Genomic DNA, 22,098 nt, shown 5'->3' with positions numbered 1-22,098 from the left:
GGTAATTGATTTTCTCCACACACACCCATACCAAATATTTATGTTGGTTGAAGACATTAACAAATGAAACTAAACAAGTACTTAGCTCCCAAAATATCATCTAACAGATGAACTAATCCAACCCAGTGCATTGTTATTTACTTGTCACCAATATACTTGATGTTTTGCAGACAAGGTCTCTACTTCAAAGAGCCTATGTTATGCACTACCAAACTTTACAATATGCACGTATATATTGCTCCTAAGTTATAAGGGAATTCCAACAGAATTACATCCAATCACTGCATAACCACCTGAAGAGTACAGCCTTATAAATCAATTTAAAACCACAGCTGAAGGAAATAATGATAATTTGTCAGCTATCATAAAGCATTAGACATAACATTTTACAGATTTCAGGCTGATGACTTTTTCCTAACTGACCTTATGAATCTGTTAACTAGTACCTGGTGAGGAATGCTGCTTTTCGACACACTCTGTCTATTCCTGGTCAAGTGTTTTGGGCTTGAGGTATAGCTGTGCACCCAGTCCCACTCGCAAGGGGATGGCAGGGTAGTATTCTGTTTCCTGAAAAATAAAATTGCATTTAAGTCAAGCATAATCACAACGAATGTGTCATGCTGTCCTGCACTGGCTCAAGGCATGAGCACCACCAGCAGGGCAGACTGTTAAGAAGCCCAAATGGTCGTTAGCCCTATACTTAGATTTCACCAACCAAATATCAAGTGTAAACTCCTCAGGCATTATAACAGCCTTAAAATGGAGTCACAGACAGTCCCCTTGGGTACAAGAACCCATCTTGCCACTCAGGTGAGCCTACCTTTGTATCATAGCAATATTCTGGTTACTTCAGTCCCAAATTACTACACCTCTACCTCGATATAACGCTGTCCTCGGGAGCCAAGAAATCTTACCGCGTTATAGGTGAAACCGCGTTATATCAGACTTGCTTTGATCCACTGGAACGTGCAGCCCCCCACACCCCCCGGAGCACTGCTTTACCGCGTTATATCCAAATTCCTGTTATATTGGGTCGCGTTATATCAGGGTAGAGGTGTAGTAATTTACCCCATGCCAACTGCACTTTAGATCTCACACGAAAGACAACACTTGTAGCCAATCCTGTAATAAACTATCTAAAGATTTATTATATACGAAAAGGAAATGACAGTTATTTACATGGTTAAAGCCGGTAAACATAGATAACCACAAGTTAGTTCCAATCTTAAGACTCAAAAAGTCATAGAAACTTCAATAATAAACAAGCACTATAGGTCCTTTAGGGCTAACCCTGTCTAAGCACTGGAGAGCTTTTGCTTACACGCCCCAGGGTCCAAACCACATGAAGATATGGTTCCCTATTAGGAGTTTTTATTCCCTTTCCCCCTTCTGCTTTGAGCTGCAGACTCAGTGGATGTGAGGAAATCTCTTGCACCTAGGTTCAACGGGGACAGGTGAGCAAACCCTACAGGTAAGTGGGGAACAAGGCCTGGGAGATGGGTCAGAAACAGGAGGGACCCTGGGCTATCATGGCAGAGAGAAAGGAGGATCAGGGCAAAGCTGGGAGCCAAGATCAAACCAGTATCTTAGATGCCTATATACAAATGCAAGAAGTATGGGTAATAAGCAGGAAGAACTGGAAGTGCTAATAAATAAATACAACTATGACATTGTTGGCATTACTGAAACTTGGTGGGATAATACACATGACTGGAATGTTGGTGTGGATGGGTATAGTTTGCTCAGGAAGGATAGACGGGGGAAAAAGGGAGGAGGTGTTGCCTTATATATTAAAAATGTACACCACTTGGACTGAGGTGGAGATGGACATAGGACATGGAAGTGTTGAGTCTCTCTGCGTTAGGCTAAAAGGGGTAAAAAACACGGGTGATGTCGTGCTGGGAGTCTACTACAGGCCACCTAATCAGGTGGAAGAGGTGGATGAGGCTTTTTTCAAACAACTAACAAAATCATCCAAAGCCCAAGATTTAGTGGTGATGGGGGACTTCAACTATCCAGATATATGTTGGGAAAATAACACTGCGAGGCACAGACTATCCAATAAGTTCCTGGACTGCATTGCAGACAACTTTTTATTTCAGAAAGTTGAAAAAGCTACTAGGGGGGAAGCTGTTCTAGACTTGATTTTAACAAAAAGGGAGGAACTCGTTGAGAATTTGAAAGTAGAAGGAAGCTTGGGTGAAAGTGATCATGAAATCATAGAGAGTTTGCAATTCTAAGGAAAGGTAGAAGGGAGTACAGCAAAATAGAGACAATGGATTTCAGGAAGGCGGATTTTGGTAAGCTCAGAGAGCTGATAGGTAAGGTCCCATGGGAATCAAGACTGAGGGGAAAAACAACTGAGGAGAGTTGGCAGTTTTTCAAAGGGACGCTATTAAGGGCCCAAAAGCAAGCTATTCTGATGGTTAGGAAAGATAGAAAATGTGGCAAAAGACCACCTTGGCTTAACCACGAGATCTTGCATGACCTACAAAATAAAAAGGCGTCATATAAAAAATGGAAACTAGGTCAGATTACAAAGGATGAATATAGGCAAATAACACAGGAATGCAGAGGCAAGATTAGAAAGGCAAAGGCACAAAATGAGCTCAAACTAGCTATGGGAATAAAGGGAAACAAGAAGACTTTTTATCAATACATTAGAAGCAAGAGGAAGACCAAGGAAAAGGTAGGCCCACTGCTCAGTGAGGAGGAGGAAACAGTAACGGGAGACTTGGAAATGGCAGAGATAATTAATGACTTCTTTGTTTCGGTCTTCACTGAGAAGTCTGAAGGAATGTCCAATATAGTGAATGCTTACGGGAAGAGGGTAGGTTTAGAAGATAAAATAAAAAAAGAGCAAGTAAAAAATCACTTAGAAAAGTTAGATGCCTGCAAGTCACCAGGGCCTGATGAAATGCATCCTAGAATACTCAAGGAGTTAATAGAGGAGGTATCTGAGCCTCTAGCTATTATCTTTGGCAAATCATGGGAGACGGGGGAAATTCCAGAAGACTGGAAAAGGGCAGATATAGTGCCCATCTACAAAAAGGGAAATAAGAACAACCCAGGAAACTACAGACCAGTTAGTTTAACTTCTGTGCCAGGGAAGATAATAGAGCAAGTAATTAAAGAAATCATCTGCAAACACTTGGAAGGTGGTAAGGTGATAGGGAATAGCCAGCATGGATTTGTAAAGAACAAATCGTGTCAAACTAATCTGATAGCGTTCTTTGATAGGATAACGAGCCTTGTGGATAAGGGAGAAGCGGTGGATGTGATATACCTAGACTTTAGTAAGGCATTTGATACGGTCTCGCATGATATTCTTATAGATAAACTAGGAAAGTACAATTTAGATGGGGCTACTATAAGGTGGGTGCATAACTGGCTGGATAACCGTACTCAGAGAGTAGTTATTAATGGCTCCCAGTCCTGCTGGAAAGGTATAACAAGTGGGGTTCCGCAGGGGTCTGTTTTGGGACCGGCTCTGTTCAATATCTTCATCAACGATTTAGATGTTGGCATAGAAAGTACGCTTATTAAGTTTGCGGACGATACCAAACTGGGAGGGATTGCAACTGCTTTGGAGGACAGGGTCAAAATTCAAAATAATCTGAACAAATTGGAGAAATGGTCTGAGGTAAACAGGATGAAGTTCAATAAAGATAAATGCAAAGTGCTCCACTTAGGAAGGAACAATCAGTTTCACACATACAGAATGGGAAGAGACTGTCTAGGAAGGAGTATGGCAGAAAGAGATCTAGGGGTCATAGTGGACCACAAGCTTAATATGAGTCAACAGTATGATACTGTTGCAAAAAAAGCAAACGTGATTCTGGGATGCATTAACAGGTGTGTTGTAAACAAGACACGAGAAGTCATTCTTCCGCTTTACTCTGCACTGGTTCGGCCTCAACTGGAGTATTGGGTCCAGTTCTGGGCACCCCATTTCAAGAAAGATGTGGAGAAACTGGAGAGGGTCCAGAGAAGAGCAACAAGAATGATTAAAGGTCTTGAGAACATGACCTATGAAGGAAGGCTGAAGGAATTGGGTTTGTTTAGTTTGGAAAAGAGAAGACAGACGGGACATGATAGCAGTTTTCAGATATCTAAAAGGGTGTCATCAGGAGGAGGGAGAAAACTTGTTCACCTTAGCCTCCAATGATAGAACAAGAAGCAATGGGCTTAAACTGCAGCAAGGGAGATTTAGGTTGGACATTAGGAAAAAGTTCCTAACTGTCAGGGTAGTTAAACACTGGAATAGATTGCCTAGGGAAGTTGTGGAATCTCTATCTCTGGAGATATTTAAGAGTAGGTTAGATAAATGTCTCTTAGGGATGGTCTAGACAGTATTTGGTCCTGCCATGAGGGCAGGGGACTGGACTCGATGACCTCTCGAGGTCCCTTCCAGTCCTAGAGTCTATGAATCACTCATGTTAATGGATGGGTTGGGGGGAAAGAGTAACCAACAAAGTCTTTAGTCCTCTAACATTCCACACTAGTCCATCTAGTATTTCTTGATGGGCAGGACATAAAACATTCTGTTGGAGACCAGTGTTTCACACTAGTCTGGTGATTTACACAGTTACAGAGGCTTACAACAGAAACACTCAAATGTTACCTTACAATATGGATACCGATATTATAAGTGAGATTAATGCAGGCAGTAACTCACAAGCATTCCATAACGTCTAAACACATCCTTATAATTCTAATGCCTATTGTAACATTATTAACACACAGGTGAGCCAGACTGGTTCCAGCTGTGTATTTGTCAGTGTTCAGTGGAGACAAAGGGACCTTGGAATGAGCTGGCACCTGGCCTGTTAGCATCACAGAAGGGTGATCATAAGGCCTGGAACAGTGACGTCCAGAAGAAAAAGGAATCAAAGCAATTTCTTCTAAGGTAGCTTGGCTGCTTGAACTGTCCCTGGCAGTAAAGCGGAAATGTTGCCTGCCAAAGGGAATCTTCAGCATTACTATTATTTGCTATGGTAGTGTCTAACCAAGTTCGCAGCCTCATTGTGCTAAGTGCTGTATGAACACAAGAGACCGTCTCTGGTCTAAACATCTTACAATCTAAGCAAGCAAGATAGACAGACAGGAAAAAAGGAAGCATTATCATTCCATCCTGAGGCAGCACGTACTGATGATGTGACTTGCCAAGGTCACATAGGAAGCCTGTAGCGGAACTGAAAACGCAACCCAGGTTCTCTAAGTCCTGTCCTATGCTTTGACAATAAGGCCAGCCTTCCTTTCCAAAACATCTTATGCAAGGAATATGCTCAATCTCAGCCGAAAGATATGGTCCTACAGTCATTTGGCGGAGGTGGACCCACCTGTACATGGACTCATCATTTATACATCCTTCTGCTTAATAATCCACAGCCACCGCTGGTTAACAAGATAGCCGCAAGAAACAGATGGTGAAATAATCAAAAGAAGAAATTCTTCAATTCCTTATTACTTAAAAAATTTCTAAACCATATTTTATTTATCTTTCAAATTTTTCACCCCACTCTGTTTGAGCAGAGCTATGTCAAGATAGCAGATTTTTAAAGAAGTTAAATAGTCTACGACAAGGGTAGGCAACCTTTCAGAAGTGGTGTGCCAAGTTCACTGTAATTTAAGGTTTCGCATGCCGGTAATACATTTTAACATTTTTAGAAGGTCTCTCTCTATAAATCTATATTATATAAACAAACTATTGTTGTATTTAAAGTAAATAAGGTTTTTTAAATATTTAAGAAGCTTCATTTAAACAGAATTAAAATGCAGATCTTATCAGTTTAGTGTGATCCTTGCCTTCACTTTTCCTTGCTGAGTTTTCCAATGTGGGCTACCACAGGGGGTGACTGAAGAGTGCTGGGTCGAGGCCAGAAGCAGAGCCCTGGGCTGGCTGCCGGTACCCCAGGCTGGCAGTGGGCTGAGCGGGGCTGGCAGCCGGAACCCCAGATCTGCAGTGGGATGAGCTGCTCAGCCCACCGCTGGCTCCGCTCAGTCCGTTGCTGGTCTGGGGTTCCAGCAGGGGTGAAAGTAACTTAAATTTCTCACAGGTATTGTCATATTGCAATCCCCCTCGGGGGGAGGAGCTCAGGGGCTGGGGATGTGTGGGGGAGCACTCAAGGCAGGGGGTTAGGTTGCGGGGGGCTCAGGGCAGGGGGTGGGGATGTGGATGATGCAGGAGTCAGGGCTAGGAGCATGGGGGGTGCAGGAGTCAGGGTTGGGTGGTACGAGGGGCTCAGGGCAGGGGGTGGAGATGTGGATGATGCAGGAGTCAGGGCTGGGAGCATGGGGGGTGTAGGAGTCAGGGTGGGGTGGTACGAGGGGCTCAGGGCAGGGGGTTGGGATGTGTGTAGGAGGGGAAGTCCTGGGGGGGCGGGGGCTTGGGGCTGGCCTTGGACAGTCCCAGTTGCAGCCAGATTACCTGGATGGTGGATGGGTCCCTGCCCCATGCTGTTCCTGCCAAGGGAGCTGTGGGCCAGCTGTGCGGGGGCACTGCATCAGCAGGCAAATGGGGAGCAGCGGCAGAAGACTCCCTGGCCTGCTGCTCCCTTCCGCTTCCCCCCGAGGGGCCGCAGCTGTGCATGCCGCAGGGATGGCACATGCCTGTAGTGCCCTGGTATCCAGCCACAGTGGCGAGAGAAGGGAAGCAGCACAGGCTGGGATGCGGAAACCTCCACCTCACCTCCTGCCGGCCCCTTTCACTTGCCTGACTGCCTGCTGTTTAGTCTGGTGCACGGGGCCACCAGCGCCAGCCTGCCAGAGAGTTCCAGCAGCCAGCATGAACCCATCTGAGAGCGTGCCACACGACGTGCCTCCAGTCGCAGCGGAGCACCTCAGCATCGGCCAGCTCCGAGCGTGCACGCTCCGCCTTATTTTCACTTCTAGGGGCCGGCAGCCGGAACCCCAGAGCAGCGGCAGGCTGACCGGGGATGGCGGCCAGGACCCCAGAGCAGCAGCAGGCTGAGCGGCTCAGCCCGCTGCCAGTCTGCAGTTCTGTCCACCAGCTCCTGCCAGCTGGGGTTCCAACTGCTGGCCCCACTCAGCCGACTGCCGGCCCGGGGTTCCATCCATCCAGGCCAGCAGCAGGCTGAGTGGGACCGGCGGCCGGGACCCCAGGCTGGCCCTGCTCAACCCGCTGCCAATCTGGGGTTCCGGCTGCTGGCTCCCACTCAGCCCGCTACCGGCCTGGGGTTCCCTTCACCCAGGCAAGCAGCGGGCTGAGCAGGGCCAGCGGCCGGAACCTCGGCGTGCCATTAAAAATCAGCTGGTGTGCCACCATTGGCACGCGTGCCGTAGGTTGCCAACCCCTGGTCTACGACAACAATAATCTATTTGGACGTGTTTCTACTTCTTAAAGAAGCACTTTCCAAACCGAAATTCAAGATGTAAAAACTGATTGATGGTGTGTGCTTTTTCCCCTGCTGTTTCTTCCAGCTCAAGAACATTCCCAGGGCGTGGGATAGGATTGTTTTAGTCATGGCATGATTTTGCAGCTGCAGGACAAAAGGACACTGCGGCATGTCTTTTGAGCAGTGAAAGACACATTATGAACATTAGTATCAATTTTATTGTTACAGGCTGCACACACACAATATTGATTTTCCAGGAAGCAGCAGGAAAGTTATACATTGGGCTAAAAATTAAAACACCATCATGACCATAATTTTGGCTCCTTATAGAGAAGTCAACAATTATAAATACTCAACTGCCACAAAAATCTCATCATTGTTCTACAATGACAAAGATAAATGGTAAAGAAAATAAATTCGATGGTGCCTTTGATCTTTAAATAAAAATAACTGTGTGATCAAAATAGCATGAGTTATTCTCCTTTAAAATTAAGCTTTATTCTTCCATTTTGTTTATTCTCAGTAACTCTCCATCTACCATGTGGTAGTGCTGCAATTGAGAGTACATCCCAATGTTGGTTTTTACTATAGAAGTCAATAAGAGAAGTATCGAGTGGGAAAAATTAGAAAACCCAACTAGATAAATGTTCATTAGAGCTGGTGCATGGAGAGATGCTGGTTCATTGAATCTTAGTTCCTGGAAAATGATGTACAAGAGGGGAATTGCAAACAATTTGATTGATTTTAAATTGTGGTTTGATTTAGTTACCTATGTACGCCAGTCATATCATTAGAAGTTTACTGATCAACCAGTTAATATTTCAAGAGTTTATACACAGATATTAACCTATAACTGGAGCAAACATTTATCAATGTTGATAAATACAAAGTAATGCACATTGGAAAACATAATCCAACTATACATATAAGATGATGGGGTCTAAATTAGCTGTTACCACTCAAGAAAGAGATATTAGAGTCATTGTGGATAGTTCTCCTAAAACATCCACTCAGTGTGCAGCAGTCAAAAGAGAACGTTGGGAATCATTAAGAAAGGGACAGATAATAAGACAGAAAATACATATTGCCTCTATATAAATCCATGGTACGCCCATATCTTGAATACTGCGTGCAGATGTGGTCGCCCCATCTCAAAAAAGAGATACTGGAATTGGGAAAGGTTCAGAAAAGGGCAACAAAAATGATTAGGGGTATGGAATGGCTTCCATATGAGGAGACATTAATAAGACTGGGACTTTTCAGCTTGGAAAAAAGACGACTAAGGGGGGATAAATCATGACTGGTGTGGAGAAAGTAAATAAGGAAGTGTTATTTACTCCTCATAAAACAAGAACTAGGGGTCACCAAATTAAATTAATAGGCAGCAGATTTAAAACAAACAAAAGGAAGTATTTTTTCACACAACACACAGCCAACCCGTGGAACTCCTTGCCAAAGGATGGTCTGAAGGCCAAGACTATAACAGGAATCAAAAAAACAACTAGATAAATTCATGGAGAATAGGTCCATCAATGGCTATTAGCCAGCATGGGCAAGGATGGTATCCCTAGACTCTGTTTGCCAGAAGCTGGGAACGGGCGACAGGGGATGGATCCCTTGATGGTTACTTGTTCTGTTCATTCCCTCTTGGGCACCTGGCATTGGCCACTGTTGGAAGACAGGATACTGGGCTAGATGGACCTTTGGTTTGTCCCAATATGGCCATTCAGATGTTCTTAAGAACATGAAGACTTATGCCACTGGAAACAGAACAACCCACCTGCCTCTAGCATAAGTTATTTTTGACCTTTTACTCTAAGGTACATTATAACCTCATTAAGATCTTCTTTGCTTTTTATTAAAAAGACCAATGAGTGTTGTAAACTCACTTCTGTTATCTGAACATGCACTTTAAATTCTAAACCTCTTAAAATATAATACATGCATCATCCTCAATATCTCAGCAGAAGAGCCAAGATGTATGATCAAGGCTGTTGGAAAGAAAAGCAAATAAGTGGATTGATGATACATTGTCACCTGTAGTTTGATACTAGCTGAAGTTTGATAATAGAGACAAATTTCAAAGATGCAAAAATTATCAGTTGTACAAGTGTTTTTTTAAATTAGCCTAGTTTTCTATTAACGAACGTTTGTGTAAAACCAAGTTTGTTCCACTGGGCAACACACACATTCAGAGGACAGCGAAATGCAGAAAGAATGTGCCATTGCTTTCCAACACAGCTCCACAAAGTATTCAGAGAAACCACACAATCTCTTTATCAGCAAGTAAGGAGTGGCTGCAAAACTCAAACAGATTAGCATATAGGTGCAGCCATGAAACAGAGTAAAAGTTATAGTTTGCACAATACTAATAATGGGGTGGAACTGTTCCTAAATAGAGTGAAATTTGCATTTGGTAACTCTTCCAATAAGTAATTTGTATCTAAGTATCCATTTTAAGGCCTTGTCCACAGTTAACTATTTCATAAGAATTTCCCATTGTTGCAATACCACCACTGCAGCTCCAACTTGGGGACCTCTAGTATAGATGAGGTCCTGAAATCAGTGTAGACACAGCCAAAAGAGACTGCCTTGTCAATTCTGGTTTCAGGTTTAGGTTTTGTATCAGCAAACTTTAAAAGTATCTAAGACCCACAGGAATGTTTCCATAAGTTGGTCTTTAACAGAAGCTTTTTCTTTTATTTTTTCCTTTTCTTCTTTTTCAAATGTATAAATTAAGTTAACATTCCCCTATAGTGTGTCCAACAAAAAAAACTGCAGCACCCTGATGTAGGAGAACATGAAAATAACTGACTAGAAACAGACTACAAAACTAAACTGAAACTATCTAGTTCATTTACATTCTTGAAATGGAGTAAAATGCAAAAAGCAAACAAATACCAAGAACAGGGAGACCTTAGATTTTTAAAAGCTTTCAGCTTGTTTTCATCTCTAACAAGTGTTATTTGTAATACACATCTCTTTTAAAATGTAGTATTTAATTGGTCAGTGCCAAATCGATGTATCCAGGGTTTTCAGTCGAAGACTTTACATAGTCAACCATTTTTAATCATATTTTTTCATTGCAACTTAAATGAACAGTGAAGTAAAATCCTTTAACAAAAATAAATTCAATCCTGGAAATTAATTTACCTTAAATGTAAGAGATCTTTGATATTCAGTAGACAAAGCAATACTGAATGAAGTTCCCTAAATAAATTAATCCTTTTTTTCCCATCTTCAGGAGCTGTGAGATTTCCAACATAGATATTAAGAAATGTGTTTTAAATATTTTGGGAGAAAAGTAATTAAGGAATAATCAGGCTGCAAAATATCCATTTAATTTGCTATTGTAGAGAGTATGCTCTATCTTATCTATTCAGTTCTTAAATCAGAAGTTTGCATAGAGTATTAAGTGTTACTACTGAGGACACTTCCAAATTACCAGAAAATGGCCATACCAGTCAAGGAAAGCATACACATTTCCCTAAGGAAACAACATTCTGCATCTTTTACTTCATAACAGTATGTATTTTTAAAAGAGATTATTTTTGTATAAATGATTCCTCCTCACTGCAGATAACACAACTTTCTAGGTCTGTGTGCAGCTTTAAGGTAAATGTTTGTCTTTCGAATTCCTCATTGACCAACTATTCATCACTTACCCTGGATGTTGCCAAAGGTTTGCATGTCTGCCCTCAGGAAGCAGTTCTCTCTTATTAAGGGGGGTAATGCCAACTGCAGCTTCTAGAATGGTTATATATTTCTTGTACCTCATTCTGCCACCAAGCTAAGTTACAATCAGTGTTCAGATGCAACATCTGAAGTCACCTCTCCTCAGAGATCCAAGCTTCTGCCTTTCTAAACGTGCTGTGCATTATAAACTGGAGCAATAAAAATAACTTTTTTGTGCGGGGTGAGGGAGGGGAGAAGAAACTAAAATAAACTCCTGCCAGATTCCCCTGAAACGTCAGTTACATAATTCAAACGATCTTTGAATAAAGCACTAATGAAAACGATTCAGAGACAATCATGGTTCTAAGCCTTGCCTGATAACATACACTCTCCAATTTACTAATCCTGAGCTAAATCTCTGAGGTTTATAATCTTCCAAAGTACTAATAGAGTATTGGTGATTTCTCTCTCAGATCAACTCAAGGGCTAGTAAAGATGTATTCACAAAAGTTGATAGTGTTTCAGATACTTCAGAATAGAAGCACCTACCCTGTCTGTCTCTCTCACACTCACCCCACAATATATGAACGCCCTGTTCAGCTTACGCATGGTCTATTCAGCACAAAGTGGAAGGCAAAGGAGATGTGTTCACTTAGTGGTGGTCACTTGTACAGAATTAAGCAAGCTAGAGACTCCACTATAATGCCACCTTTTATACTCTACACAGTACAAATGCCACCTCACACAACTATGGAAACCATTTTCCATTTGCTGAAATTATTCCAATCAAATTACTGCAGATACCAATACCTTCAGGTATGTTACAAGGATGGAGAGAGCAGAGGGGGCATGATGGTACTGTTTCATGTTAGATTGGGGTAGTGCCAAAGCCTAGAGGTAAAATTATCCAGGGGAAATCAAAGAATTATGTTTGACCCCAAAAGACTTAAGGCTCTAACATTCAGTCTAATCTGTGTGGACACACACACACACACACACACACACACACACACAGTTTGAGTGTGAGTATATGCATGAGAGTGATTAATTAGATCTTTATTTTAAAAAGGGGATCGGAGGAGGGGAAGTGTTTGCCTTGAAGTCCTGGGCCAAAATCTTTCTTCCTCTCACTTTTATGCAGTGTGCCGTGCCTAATAGTACCCTCTGTCCTTAAGATGCTTCCATTTCAGTGGTGTTGGGTTTATATGGTCTGCAAGACACTTTGGGATATTTCAGGACTGAGAGCACTCTCTTAAATAATATGATGTTTAAATGTATTGTACGGCCACTCCTACCTTCAATCTTAAATAATATATCCTTGAATAGTCACTGCAAGATCTTTACTACTTATTGTAGTAATTTCCAGCATTATTGGCATGTCTACAGAGCAGGGTTATGTGCACTACAAGAATGTGCTTTAGAAATCACACCAACTGGTCCATGAAGGCCCTGTGGGTGTGTATTAGAAGTTCCCTAGTGTACATTTATGTAGTGCACTGTGTTAACACGCACTTGGGATCTTCTAGTGCACACTATCAGCAACTACATGGACCTATTAGTGCGCTTAGAAATCACACCTCCATAATGTGCATTACGCCCCCATGAAGACTAGTCATGCTAAGTTGACTTTATCAGGTAGCCTTATTCATAGCACCAGAAGATACACAAAGAAACTGAATACTGAAGACAAGTTTTAAGGTAGCACACAGTCTCAGGTGCATTATTAGATACCAATTCATTGGATCAGTCTCACACAAACAAGACAAAATTCAACATCCATGGGTTCGGTAAGAGGCTACTAAAGATAATGGGCAGGTGGAAGCAATATAATTTTTTTCTTAACTAGCTATATAAATGCATAACCACCCTAGAATTGCATCTGAATATATTCACATGTGGAGAATATGAACTGTGAAAATATGTAATATTTTAGTCAAGTTTCTTGTAACATTAAAATAGCAACATGGAAATGAAATTGACATTGCAACAATGTTTTTTCGATATAAAGACCCTCTGCTGCTATATTTGGTTTTAAAAATCAAAATCTTCCAAAAATGTAAGGCTCTAGATAGGTATATTTGTCTAAAATTAAACAGATTCTGTGGCAATTGAATTACATGCCCAATAGACAAAAAAGCACTTAACTGCAACTTTAAACATCTGTATACAAACTATTAGTAAGATCAGGAAAGTGAACTACTCCTAGAGTCTGTGAGAACAGCTAATGCCATGCTGTTTACATGCATCCTGGACTTCTAATAGCTTTGGCAGCTCTAGTGCCTTTGGCAGGATTGAGCTAAGACAGAACCAGAAAGTGAAATTGACTAGAAACTGACTAGTCTGTTTTCACTGCCCCACCTAATGACTGAAATACAAGTAGTAAACAGCATAAATGGTGAAAAGTAAACAAAACTGTAGAACTCCTCTCTGTTTGTACAGTCTACAGTAAATATTAAAATGTACTCAAGTGAGGAAACTGATTTTCAAGTAGTATATAGGGTGAAATCCTGTCCCCATTTGAAGTCCATGGGAGTTTTGACATTGGGACTTGGACTTCATTCATGAACTTTTAATTGGAAAGTGTCCTTTTACTTAAGGAATGCTCTGGATAACAAGTTTAATTACAAACAGTTCCCAGGAAGCAATCTTCAAAAACCAAAGTCCTAAGCAAAGTGTAAAAAAAAAAAAATTTGAAGTCTAAACTCCATCTCAGTCCAGAAGAGTTAGCCTTCAGCCTCCTGGTTTACTATCAGCTCATCTTAGTCTCATCTTGTAGACATGTTACTAACTGGAAAAGTATTCTGTAGTCTCTTTGAAAAAAACCAACCACAGTATAAGCATTAAACGGTTATGATACAAGCTCTGTGGCAGTTTGATTAACACATGATTATGGCCTGCACTGTATCTTCTAAAACAATGAGGAAAAAAAACAGCCTTCAAATGTAGCTAAAGAAAAATCTTTACTGGTTTATCCACATATTTATACTTGCGTAGAAAACTTCAGCAGAGACGCCCAAAATTAATTATGTTGGTTTACAAAAATAAATAAATAAATAAAAATCCACTCTGTACATTTCCACCAAACTGTCATCACTATAGGTTAATTTCACTTCTGTCTGTCTGTGGAGCACATGCACAGTTTATAATTTTCTCAAATATATATATATTTTTTAATTATTTGATGACATTTCCCCACCCCACCCCTTATTTGCTTTATTCTGTGACTTGCCTGAGCTGTGCTGCTTAGTTGGGCTTGGTCAAGTAAGTCACATAGTAGCATTTCTGTTCCCTAAGATAGCTCGTAATCAGGAAGATGTTTAATTTTTTTTTCCTGTGAGTATCTGATGGTGCAATCTTAAAAATCTACTTGCCAGGATTATTCACATTTGTGAAACTTGATTGCAACCTGTCTCGTGTTTGCTGCTTGCAAACATTTATGTGATCAAGTTTCACAAACGTGAATAATCCTGGAAGGTAGATTTTTTAAGATTACACCATCAGATACAGAATACTTTTCTAGTTAGTAAAGCTAATCCCTTGTTCTTTCCATTATACCTCCAACATTTTTAGCCTAAAAAAAAGCAACTCCAAGAGGCGGGCATAATCAGGAAATACTGAATGTGGCTGTATCTCAAACTATGTTACAGAAGGGATTGTTTCTGCAAAGCAAATAAGGAATGTAATAATTGTTTTAGATGCCTATGTCCTTTGCCATTTTTGCTTATGACAGAAGAATATTTAGTAACATCTGTGTCTGTCTTCTTTATTTGAAATGAGTGTTGCTTACTCATAGGACCAGATACTTAAGTATGAGTAAGAAGCAGTTGTAGTAGCTTGTGACCATACTGCCTTGATCCTGGCTGTACACCAGGCCTGTCCTTCGGCTTTCATTCTAACTTGTGCCAGCTGCAAATGTCTCCACCCTGGCTGGATCACAGCCCCTTAGAAGTGGTGCTCCTGGCCATATGCCTATCGTGGCGGCTAGACGGGATGGGACCAAATCTCCATAGCACTCCTTCACCATCAGAATTTCCCCTTGCAGGTGAAAAAAAAATGTGATGGCCAAATATATCCAGCATAGGGCCATTTTGTGCCAGTGGAATGGAATAAAATAGTGTCCTAGTACAGTCAATTATGTAAGTTCTAATGAAGGCTATGCACTAGTGTTGAGGCTGCCATGTCATCTGACCCTGCTCCAGGAAAGATCTCCTAGTGTAGATGCACTCCAGCTTTGGGTTGAGGAACAGAGAGAGAAACTAGAACAAGGCAGGATGAAATGCAGCATGGAAGGAAAGGAGAAGGCCAAAGAAGATTTTCTGAGCAATGTCTACATTAGGACTACTATCTGTGGTTCAACCTGGATTTAAAATAGTTTGGCAAACAGAGAGCTCTCATGCAACTCTCAGCTATAGCCCAGATTAGAGAAACTGCAAAGAGGTATCAACCCCAGCAGGAGCCCAGCAAGGCATTGTGCTTCCCAGAGCTCCTGACACATAAGAGGAGAGTGACCAAGATTACATCCCTCAAGGGTGCTGTAGAGCAGAGGTTCTCAACCTTTTTCTTTCCACACCCCTCCACCCTCAATATGCTATAAAAACTCCACAGCCTGCCTATGCCACAACTGTCTTTTTGCATATAAATGCCAGAGCTGGTGTCAGGAGGTAGCAAACAAGGCAATTGCCAAGTGTTCGATGAAGCTCAGTTGCTCGGGCTTCAACTCAAACACAGGGCAGTGGGGCTCTGGGGCTCCAGTCACTGTGAAGCTCCAGATCTTCAGCTCTGGGCCCCAGTAAGTCTAAAGCCAGCCCTGGGTAAGAACGCTGCTGTAGAGGCCATGGCCTTTTCTTCTCCCCATCTCCTTTGGATCACAGGTTATTTTCCCCCGTGCACAAAGTGTCTTGGATACAAGACAAGATTCACTTCCTCACATACCCCAAATTAACAGCTTTTACTTTGAGCATGTATGGATTATAAAAACTAATCATGGAAGTGACAAAGAAACAAGCCATCTGGCCCCCCTGCACCCTTGTTTCAGTATTAGACAAATAACAATTAAAAAAGAATGTTAAAGAATCTTTTTAAACTGTTTTTTTATAGTTACATGGGTGCTCTCCTGTAACAATATGCCCAGTGCTGATCATATTTAGCTAGACCTGTTGAAATAATGTGAGGGGAAAACGGCATATCAAAAATCAGGAAAGGCACTGAAACAGAAGATGAGGGCCAGAAAACTTCTTTGAATTATTTCATTTATTGGAAATGCTTTTGACCTCTTCTTAGAGAATGTCCCTAGCCTGAACAGCCCATATGGTCCCAGAGATTCTCAGAATCAGCTTATACAAAGTTGCACTAAGGAGGCTAGACACACCATGGCACAAGAAGTCAAATCTGCAGGCTATTAAGCAGAGATAGCTCAAGAACCAGACGCTAGAAGGGAGAGAGAGAAAACAGCCACTCTTTGTGCACAGCATCACTGCTAATGGCTACATGGAAGGGAGTTTCTTGGCTGATTTCTGCAGTCAGACCTTAAGGAGTAGCAAGTATCTTTCTTTTCAACATGACTACAGGAAACAGGCAGAGCAAATGTAAGCATAAGCATGTGTGGCATAAGCATGTGGAACCTTCGTTAGAGGAATGCACACATTACTGGAGTTCAGACTTAGTTTTTAAGACAATGTGGTCTAAATACTTTTTGGAATTAGTTTGTTTAGTGTGGTGGGTGAAGAATATAGATGAGTAACTCATATTAGCTGAAGTATGAACAGGAATATGTGAATTAATATGGGAAAAAATCCAAACCAGCCCTGAAAAGTCAGCACTCCTCTGTAGCTGAATAAAAACTATACTGCGTTAAAAATCTGGTTAAAAAAAATACTGGTTTGTCCATTTTTCTGCATAGCTCCAATTAAGAAGTATGAGGACATATGACTCACAAGACCAAGTTGCACCTTCTTGCCACAGTTAACCTAAATCTAAGCATCTTACGATTTCTCATGCTTCCTAAAAGTAAAACATGCAGCTATAATGTGCACAGTTGTGAAGGAACCCTACAAGATCTCAGCTCACACTAAGGGTGCTCAGCAACATGACTGCCAGAATTGTGTTAGGAGCTCCCCAGACCTCCAGCCCCATTATAATACAGTTCTATTTTAGAATGTTTTCAGAACAAACCATGTTCAGATTTGAACAGAAACCTCCAAAGCTATCTGGAAAGGTTTGGAGTAACCACAAGATTTGGATTCTTAGACAAAATTTATCTGAATCACCCACTCTGATGCCTTTCCAAAAACAAAGTGTCAAATACATTTATTTTAAGTAATTAGGGAAAGATGTGTGGAATAGCTGTCACTGATGTGTAAAGATGTTGAGTGAGGGTTGCAGAGGCCAAAGGTTAAGACTCATCCTCCATTTTGGTAGGCCAGGTCCTGGGCTGCAGTCAACACTAAGCTCTGGTTGCTGTTATGTTAGCTAGGTACGGTTTAAATAAAAATAACGTACGTGCAAGATACAAGTTCTCCAGGCCTTAATAGGAAGACAGCACACAATCCAAGGCCCCAGCATATTGATACTGTTACAGACTTATCTACCTTCCAAAGCAGAACACCATTATAATCGGTAGAGCCCTGAGTGGAAAAAAAATTTGTAACCACATACACCCATGATCCACAAACACGGCCCAGAGATGTAGATATCTGCAGATTTGCACGGCTCTAATAATCAGGTCTCCTGAAAATGAATGAAGTTGTAAGGTAGATTTGACTTTAAAAGGGTAGTAAGAAGCTCTCAAGACATCAGGGTTAACAAGTAAGGATATTGTACAGTTGGCTGGACTCAAGGGATCTGTCCTGGAGCTGTTCTTTTTGAGGAAGAGGCTAGGTTAGTTAAGGGAGAGGGAGAAGGACTGGCCTTGGGCTGGACAGTTCTGTTTTGGGAAGGGCAGTTCAGATATTTTTTGGATAAAACTCTGAACCTGATGGATTCTCAAACGCTTTTTAATAGTTGTGAGTCTAAGGACTTGTCAACATTAAGAAAACATGCACAGATGTCCCTATATTGATGTAATTACACCAGTGCAAACCTAATGTTGTTGTGGTGCTGCCATGCAAAGCAGTGGTTATATTGGAGTAGATTAATTTAGCAGTTACATGGATGCTAATTCTGTTAATATAGACAAGGCCTAATTCACCACATCCCATGTTAAAACATGCCCTTGTATGCCTGTTGTTGTGTGCATTTGTTTTATTGGTGGCTTGGTTGGACTGTCTTGGAAGAGCCATCAAAGGCTCACTGAAGTCCAGTGCATGTTGGGATTAAGACTCACAGACTTTATGCAATTATCTGATATGAAAAATAGCCATGTCAGAATGACTAAATTTACTTTGTCTCAACTAAACTTGATACTTTCATATTTGTTTAAAACAACATGAATGTGTCAGGAAAAAATATATATTCCAAGCCCAATACACTGTAGCTCTTTCTCCATAATTGTGTTTTTTTTTTTAAATTGGAATGACTGATAATACTCACAGATGGTTAAAAAGGGATTAATTGGATGTAGATAGAGGCTAGTAAAAATTGAATTGGTTATGGTGCTTAGAATCGAAATGCTGAGTTCTGCTGCTTAAGTGATCAAAAAAAGACTTACAAATACTGTATTACAGATCATCTCTCTTCTATTCAGTCCAGAACAAAACACAAGACAACGCCACACAAATGGGAAAATTTCACATTTGTAACAGAATATTCTGTTTTACATGAATGGTTCAAAAGTGACTCCCCCACCCCCAAAGAATAATCTCTTCCTATATTTGGAATAGAAAAATTTCTGTCATGCGCTTTTAGAGCTGTCTGGCAGTTAATGAAAGCTGCTGGTGCCAAACATTTTGCCAATTTTGTATTTAAAATAGAACTAAATGAAGATTTGGATATTATTCAATTTCTCATAATTCAGGATGGCTACTGTCCAATTCTTTTTTCTGATGCTGTTGACACGTACTCTTTAAAACAAACAAAACAAAAACCAGTCCAACTCTGTGAACAGTGTCAGCAGCTACATATTTTAATATCAAAGAAATCTCTCCCGCTTCTCCTTATGAGACACTGAACTAGGGAAGGAGGAGATTAAGCAAAGATATGGGAGACTCAATTACTGTGACGGTTTATTTTAAACTTAAAGCCTCTGTGAAGGAGTTCTGTAGAGATCGCATTTTGTGCACAATATTATGGTCAGTTTTCACCCATGCTAGGCTCTCAAGATATATTTCCCACACAGCCCTCTAATTTCGCACCTATACTAAACACAAATTCTAGATTTAACAGTTTTTGGATTAGCAGGGCTATCCAGGGTGTCAAACAGACAGAATATGGCCCACTGTGTTGAATATACTATACAGTGACATCATGTTACAACAGGCAGTTTTGCAACCCCCACTTAAATCATTATACCCAAATCACTCAGGCAGTGAGCTTACTAAAATCAGATACATTCACAGAAAAAAAAACCTCCTTACAAGGATGTGACCAATTTTAGATAGGTGGGTAAGGTTTATAATTAGCTCTGACCAGCGACCAGGCTGTAGCATTCTTTATCACATAAATACCAAAAAGTATGAAATTCCTTCCTATTTTTTAAAATAATCACTTCCCTTCTCATTGTTATGACTGCAGGCCCCATTTGAGCAAATTTGTTAAACTTAAAACAGAAAAGGCTATTAAATCATCCCCACCTCTGCAACAGTGCATTTTGTCTTTGTCTCTTGTCACCCTAATATTGCAAGCTGCTGCAGATTGGGACTTTGGAGTGTAAACTCTTCAGAAAAGGAACTAAAGTGCATTGATGAAAAGCACTAAATAAGAGCTAGGCATGGTTATTATTTTTATGTCATGCCCAACACTAAATAACCATAAGCACCAATTAGCAACACATCAGCACCAATTAGAAATGGCTTTTGAATAGTTATTTTCAATCCATAGCCAAATGACAACATAAGTGACCTGAAGAAGAGCTCTCTGTAACCTGGTCTACACTACAGAGCAGCTTACGTCAACCTATCCCTGTAAGCATCTACACTAAAATGTAGCTTGCACCAACATAACTCGCCCACTACACCAAGTAAGGCTTGATCTACACTACAGAGATTGCCTGAACCTTGGGCTAGGGCTCCACTCCCCCCCACCAATCTCTCACCAGGCGGCATCTGTGGAGCGCCCAGCTCTCAGTCCTGGCAGCAGGGCTAACAGCAGGAACCCCTGCCCGCCCCACCACCTCTTTGGGGCTATTAGCAGGGATCAATTTCACAGCAGGGAGCCTACCAGCAGTGAAATTGACATTCTTGTCATTTTCAGGGCTGCTATTATTTCACATTTTGTCTCCGGCTCTTGGCTGTCAGTCCCAAAGCTGGGCGGCTCCATCTGTGAGCCCCACACTGGGCTGACAGCTTGGGCTGTCTGGGCCCCTAGCTGTGAGCCAGCACTCACCTGACAGCTGGGGGGGAGGTCTGAGCACCCTGCCTACAGCTCAGGTTTTCAGCCCCAGGGCTGCTGGGCTCCGGCTTCAGTGTCCTACAATGCCCCACTTCAATTGGTGGAAGTGCTGCTGGTAAGGACATACACCATTGACAAAGAGCAAGTGTGAACATGAACCTACTTTACTGTGGTGGCTGCACATTGAATTAACTTAAGTTGACTTAATTTTGTAGTGTAGACAAGCCCTTAAATACGCTGCCTCCATGAGAGGCATAATGCTTAAGTCGATGCAGTGTCAGTGTAGACACTGTGTTGCTTACATCAACTTGCTGCCTTTCAGAAACCATCCCACAATGTCTCACACTGGCAATTAAATTGGTGCAAGGACTCCTAGTGAAGATGCACACCGCCAATGCAAGGAGCATAGTGTGGATGTGTAAAAAAACTATTCAATTACTGCCATGGCATAGTCAACATAATTTAAGTTGACTTAATTTTGTAGTGTGGACTTGCCCTGAGCTTGTCTCTCTCACCAACAAAAGTTGGTTCAATAAAAGATATTACCTCACCCACCCTGTCTCTCGAACCATAAGTGATGGTCATTAAAATCAAAAGAGATGTGCGGTAGCTTCTATGGGAGCCCGGGTTTAGAGGTTTCAAATACTACCTTAGCCCTTGTCACAATCTCATTTTTTAGATCTTGTCTAAAACTTCATTTAATACTATTATCAGGAATATTGGTACTTTGTAATATTATGTTTGTGTTTAAGATTAGCAAATATTTTAAACCTAGTAAGAAATATAAAGGAGAAATGAGGACTTAACAGATCTGACTGAAGAAACAGAAAAGTTGTAAAAGTATTTCGGAACCCCTGAATTGCCCTGATCTTGTTTTAAGATACTCTGGCACCAGGAAAAGTCCCCAGTCCAGAAGTCTGAAGTGTGGCTGGAATTCAGTGAGGATGTGCCAACATAAAGATCTTGGGAATTCTTTGTTTTGCAAAGACATTCTGAATCCCTATTATTTTGGTGAGTGCTTCTCTCCCACCCTCCAAGAAAGAAACTAACTAAATTAACAAAGCCTATCTGATTCCTCAGTGACAGCTCTTCCCACCTAGTATCATCGTCTCCCTGAAAGTACTTAATGTGAGAACAGAAACATATAGGCCCATAATCCTGTTAAAGAAAAGATCATCTGTAAATCAGATTCTCGCTATTCACACTCCCTAGAGGAGAGGTTGGTAGTATGAGCCAGGAAGAAGAGCCTCTCCCTCCTGACGCCAGGGGCAGGCAGCCTGCTGAGGCTTGCCTCCAATTTAACATGAGGCTAAACAGAGTACAATGTGCAGCCAGCCGCACACACCCAATCCAGGCTTCTCTCAACCAAGGCACACAGGCACGTACACAATAGGGCAGGAAAGCAGAGACGGGAGTGAGCTACAACTTCCCGATCCACATCCGAGATATGCCGGGCTCCGGAGCAGAACTTCCCCACTGGCTGGGAACAGAAGTTTTGTTCAGCGCCAGCAGCCGGATGGTCAGTTCCAAGCCTCCCCAAAGTCTGAGGGTTGCTTTGCGCACCTCTGCGCAAGGAACTAGT

At 41.6% G+C, this 22,098-nt stretch overlaps 1 protein-coding gene across 5 annotated transcripts in view; it reads right to left on the bottom strand.

Moving 5' to 3' along the window:
- Window positions 1-22,098, bottom strand: part of TJP2 (tight junction protein 2) — a 93,824-nt gene that overhangs the window by 70,707 nt on the left and 1,019 nt on the right. Inside the window, exon 2 of one of the 5 annotated variants that reach the window (XM_050944146.1) lies at window positions 447-567. The gene's annotated coding sequence lies outside the window, so the exon portion shown is untranslated. Of the gene's footprint in view, window positions 1-423; window positions 571-22,098 lie in introns of those variants that run through there. The other 4 variants (XM_050944147.1, XM_050944145.1, XM_050944144.1 and 1 more) reach the window with 4 other exon arrangements.

Source organism: Gopherus flavomarginatus, chromosome 3 (assembly GCF_025201925.1).
Source record: "Gopherus flavomarginatus isolate rGopFla2 chromosome 3, rGopFla2.mat.asm, whole genome shotgun sequence".
Classification (NCBI taxonomy): domain Eukaryota; kingdom Metazoa; phylum Chordata; order Testudines; family Testudinidae; genus Gopherus; species Gopherus flavomarginatus.
Note: the sequence above shows the minus strand (reverse complement) of the source record. Positions and strands in the feature narration are given on the sequence as shown.